Genomic DNA, 6167 nt, shown 5'->3' with positions numbered 1-6167 from the left:
CGCGAGTGGAGGGAGGAGGAAAGGGAGAAGTGCGCGGAGACGGAGACGCGCGGGCGGAGGACGCAGACCTAGCTCAGTGCGCCGAGCTCGCTGCTTCCCGGAACTACCGCAGCTGCGGGAGAGGGAAGAACTCGACTGCTAGGGCTCCGCCAGGGCTCCACAGGGCTGAGGGGACAGCATATAACACGGCTGAACCCAACGCTCACGGCAGAGACCTCGGAGAAAAGACTGAGGGAAAAAGGCTGAAAACGGTGGTTTAAGGCCTCACTGCCGAGCAGAGAACGGAGCCTTAGGCACTGAGACTAGCCGCCCCCTCCCTCCCCTCCCAGAGCTCGCCCCGCCCCCACCTGCCCGGTGCTAAAAGCGAAACAGTAGCAGTGTCAGATCAAAACAACAGAAAATTTGCTGTTTTGAGAACTGTGGACTGCAAACACAATTTCACAGCCCAACTAGTTCCAGCAAAGGGGAGAGAGCTGTGGAAGCAGGACCGGCTGTGGTGGTGGTCGCCGCCATTGCTCTGGGCCACCTCTCACAACTCACCCCGCCTCTGACCCCACCTATCTGGGCGGATCCCTGCAGGAGTAAACAGAACTGCTGAAACCTACGGGCTCTGAATCAGGAGCTGGAAGAGCTTTGGAACATCAAAAGCTCTCCGCATACCCACCGGGACACTGCGCCCTGTGACCTAGACGAACTATTAACAGAGGAGAAGCCCGTCTCCCAGAGAATCCCCCCATTGTGTGAGAAGTTGGAATAGTGCAGAGAAAACATAGCACTATTGTGTGGGAGAAGGAAAATAAGTTGCAGTTGGAGAAATAATAAAACATTCTACCAACAAGTACTGGCAAACAAAAGAAAGACCGCTTTCTAACAACCTGTTGCAGAAGCCACTCCTGTAGATGTCTAGGAAGAGAAATAGTAAACCAGTAATCGCGATGAATAACCAAGGCAACAAGATAACTCAGAAAGAAAGTGAAAAATCTCCAGAGAAGGCACTTAAAGATACAGAAATATGTGACTTAAATGACAGAGAATTCAAGATTGCAGTTCTGAAAAAACTCAACGAGATACAAGAAAACACAGATAGGCAGTTAAAGGAACTCAGAAACTCAATCAAAGAACAGCATGAGCATTTTACGAAAGAGATTGAAATCTTAAAAAAGAACCAAATAGAATTTCTGGAGATTAAGAACTCAATAGAAGAAATTAAGAATGAAATAACCAGCTTAGGTAGTAGAGTTGACCAGATGGAGGAAAGAGTCAGTGACATCAAAGATAGAAACCTGGAAATGACACAGAGAGAAGAAGAAAGAGACTTGAGACTTAAAAGAAATGAAAGAACTCTACAAGAACTTTCTGACTCCATCAGAAAGAGCAATATAAGAATCATGGGCATACCAGATGGAGAAGAAAGAGAGAAGGGAACAGAGAATATATTCAAACAAATTATCGATGAGAATTCCCAAATTTGGGGACAGAACTGGACCCTCGAATCCAAGAAGCAAATAGAACACCTAGTTACCTCAATCCCAACAGGCCTTCTCCAAGGCACATTGTATTGAAGCTCTCTAAAATCAACGACAAAGAAAGAATCCTCAAGGCAGCCAGGGAAAAGAAGACGGTAACTTACAAAGGAAAGCCCATTAGATTATCATCAGATTTTTCAGCAGAAACTCTACAAGCCAGGAGGGAGTGGAACCAAATATTCAAACTATTGAAAGAGAGAAATCATGAGCCAAGAATAATATATCCAGCAAAGATATCCTTTAGATATGAAGGAGGAATAAAGACCTTTCCAGACATACAGAAGCTGAGGGAATTTTCTAATAGATGACCTGCACTACAAGAAATACTAAAGGAGGCTATTCGACCACCATCAACAGGGACAATTTGTGGCAACCAAAACTCAAAAAGGGGGAGAGTAAAGGCCTGAACCGGAATATGGGAATGGAGAAAGTAACCGTGCTGAAGATAATGGAATACTCTAAATATCAAACTTTCTTTTACATAAACTTAAGGGTAACCACTCAAAAAAAATCCAGAACTGAAATATATACTGAAATAAGAGAAGAAACAGAGGGAAACATCATAGAATACCACCACACAGAAATAATAGACAACAACAAAAAGGCAAAGAAACAATGGAGACACAGCCTTACCAGAAAACTAAAGATAGAATGACAGGAAATCCTCACATATCAATAATCACCCTAAATGTAAATGGACTGAACTCAGCAATAAAAAGGCACAGAGTAGCAGATTGGATCAAAAAACTAAACCCAACCATATGCTGTCTCCAAGAGACACATCTCAGCTACAAGGACAAGCATAGACTCAAAGTGAAAGGGTGCAAAGTGACACTCCCAGCAAATGGTACCCAGAGAAAATCAGGTGTAGCCATAATGATATCAGATGAAACAGACTTCAAGGTGAAAAAGATAACAAGAGATAAAGATGGACATTTCATAATGGTGAAGGGGACTGTACAACAAGAAGACATAACAGTCATCAATATTTATGCCCCCAATCAGGGAGCACCGAAATACACCAAGCAACTACTAACAGAACTAAAGGGAGAAATTGACCAAAACACAATTATACTAGGGGACTTAAATATATCATTGACAGCTATGGATAGATCATCCAAACAGAAAATAAATAACGAAATAGTTGCCCTAAATGACACATTAGATGAAATGGACATAATTGACATTTATAGAGCACTTCATCCTAAAACATCAGACTATACATTCTTTTCTGGTGTACACGGAACATTCTCAAGGATAGACCATATATTGGGACATAAAATCAGTCTCAACAAATTTAAGAAGATTGAAATCATACCATGCATATTCTCTGATCACAAGGCTTTGAAATTGGATATCAACTGTAAAAAGAAAGCGGGAAAAAACACAAATACATGGAGATTAAACAACATACTTCTAAAGAAGGACTGGGTCAAAGAAGAAATTAGAGGAGAGATCAAAAGATACATAGAAACAAATGACAATGAAAATACAGCCTACCAAAATTTCTGGGATGCAGCGAAAGCAGTTTTAAGAGGGAAATTTATCTCATTACAGGCCTATCTCAAGAAACAAGAAAACTCCCAAATAAATAACCTCATGTTACACCTTAAAGAACTAGAAAAAGAAGAACAAGTAAAACCCAAGGTCAGCAGAAGAAAGGAAATAATAAAAATTAAAGCAGAAATAAATGAAATAGAGAACAAAAAGACAATAGAAAAAATTAATGTGACAAAGAGCTGGTTCTTTGAAAAGATTAACAAAATTGACAAACCCTTGGCTAGACTTACTAAGATAAAAACAGAGAAGACACTGATTAACAAAATCAGAAACGTAAAAGGGGAAGTTATCACGGAAAACACAGAAATACAAAGGATCATCCAAGAATACTATGAAGGACTATATGCCACCAAATTCAACAACCTAGAAGAAATGGACAAGTTCTTAGAAACATATAGCCTTCCAAGGCTGAACCATGAAGAACTGGAAAATCTAAACAGACCGATCACCAGTAACGAAATTGAATCAGTCATCCAAAACCTTCCCAAAAGCAAAAGTCCGGGACCAGATGGCTTCACTAGTGAATTCTACCAAACCTTCAAAGAGGATCTAATACCAATTCTGCACAAACTCTTCCAAAAAATTGAAGAAGAGACAGTACTCCCTAACTCATTTTATGAGGCCAACATTACCCTGATACCAAAACCTGGTAAGGACAGCACAAAAAAAGAAAACTACAGACCAATATCTCTAATGAATACCGATGCAAAAATCCTAAATAAAATTCTAGCAAATCGAATACAACAATGCATTAAAAAGATTATTCATCACGACTAAGTGGGGTTCATCCCTGGGGCACAAGGACGGTTCAACATCCGCAAATCCATCAATGTGATACATCACATAAACAAAATAAAGGACAAAAATCATATGATTATATCAATTGATGCAGAAAAAGCATTTGACAAGATACAACATCCATTTATGATTAAAACACTTAATAAAATGGTTATAGAAAGAAAATACCTTAACATAATAAAGGCCATATATGACAAGCCCTCTGCTAATCTCATAATTAATGGAGAAAACCTGAAGCCCTTTGCTCTACGTTCAGGAACACGACAGGGATGTCCCCTATCACCTCTGCTTTTCAACATAGTGTTGGAAGTCCTTGCCAGAGCAATCAGGCAAGAGAAAGAAATAAAGGGCATCCAAATTGGGAATGAAGAAGTTAAATTATCACTCTTTGCAGATGACATGATGCTATATATAGAAAACCCTAAAGACTCCACCAAAAAGCTATTAGAAACAATCAACAAATACAGTAAAGTTGCCGGCTACAAAATCAACGCACAAAAGTCCATTGCCTTCCTATATACTAACAATGAAATCTCAGAAAAAGAAATACAAAAAACAATTCCTTTTGCAATTGCAGCAAAAAGAATCAAATACCTAGGAATAAACTTAACCAAGAATGTGAAAGACCTATATGCTGAAAACTATAAGACATTTTTGAAAGAAATTGAAGAAGACACAAAGAAACGGAAAGACATTCCATGCTCACGGATTGGAAGAATCAACATAGTTAAAAGGGCCATATTACCCAAAGCAATATACAGATTCAATGCAATCCCCATCAAAATCCCAATGGCGTATTTTAAAGAAATAGAACAAAAAATCATCAGATTCGTTTGGAACCACAAAAGACCCCGAATAGCCAAAGCAATCTTAAGAAAAAAGAACTATAATGGAGGTATCACACTTCCTGACTTTGGCCTGTACTACAGGGCCACAATAATCAAAACAGCATGGTATTGGCAGAAAAACAGACACATAGACCAATGGAATAGAATTGAGAACCCAGAAATAAAACCACATAAATATGGACAGATAATTTTTGACAAAGAAGCTAAAAACATACAATGGAGCAAAGACAGCCTCTTCAATAAATGGTGCTGGGAGAATTGGATAGCCACGTGCAAAAGAATGAAACTGGACTGCTATTTGTCACCATGTACCAAAGTTAATTCAAAATGGATCAAAGACTTAAGCATAAGACCTGACACAATAAACTGCATAGAAGAAAACATAGGTACTAAACTTATGGACCTTGGGTTCAAAGAGCATTTTATGAACTTGACTCCAAAGGCAATGGAAGTAAAAGCTAAAATAAACGAATGGGACTATATGAAACTTAAAAGCTTCTGCACAGCAAAAGAAACCATTGACAAAATAAAGAGGCCACCAACTGAATGGGAGAAGATTTTTGCTAACAGTGCCTCTGATAAGGGGCTAGTATCCAGAATATACAAGGAACTCATGCAACTCAACAACAAAAAAACTAACAACCCAATTGAAAAATGGGCAGAGGACTTGAAGAGACATTTCTCCAAAGAGGACATACAAATGGCAAATAAACATATGAAAAAATGCTCAACATCACTAATCATCAGAGAAATGCAAATCAAAACCGCAATGAGATATCACCTCACCCCAGTCAGAATGGCTATCATCAACAAGACAAATAGTAACAAATGTTGGAGAGGTTGTGGAGAAAAAGGAACCCTCATACACTGTTGGTGGGAATGCAGACTGGTGCAGCCGTTATGGAAGGCAGTGTGGAGGTTCCTCAAAGAATTACGAATAGAATTGCCGTATGACCCAGCAATCCCTCTCCTGGGTATCTACCAAAAAAATCTGAAAACATTTAGAGATAAAGACACGTGTGCTCCAATGTTCATTGCAGCTTTGTTTATGGTGGCCAAGACATGGAAACAACCAAAATGTCCTTCGATAGATGAATGGATAAAGAAGTTGTGGTACATATACACAATGGAATACTATTCGGCAGTGAGAAAAGATGATATAGGAACATTTGTGACAACATGGATGGATCTTGAGAGAGTAATGCTGAGCGAAACAAGTCAGACAGAAAAAGCAGAGAACCATGTGATTTCACTGATATGTGGTATATAAACCAAAAACAACAAAAGAACAAGACAAGCAAATGAGAAACAGAAACTCATAGACACGGACAATAGTTTAGTGGTTGCCAGAGGGTAAGGAGGGTGGGGGGGGAGGTGAGGGTAAGGGGGATGGAATATATGGTGATGGAAGAACTGACTCTGGGTGATGAACATA

This window comes from Rhinolophus sinicus, chromosome 18 (assembly GCF_057876585.1).
Source record: "Rhinolophus sinicus isolate RSI-liver-muscle chromosome 18, RSI-T2T, whole genome shotgun sequence".
Taxonomy (NCBI): Eukaryota; Metazoa; Chordata; class Mammalia; order Chiroptera; family Rhinolophidae; genus Rhinolophus; species Rhinolophus sinicus.
Note: the sequence above shows the minus strand (reverse complement) of the source record.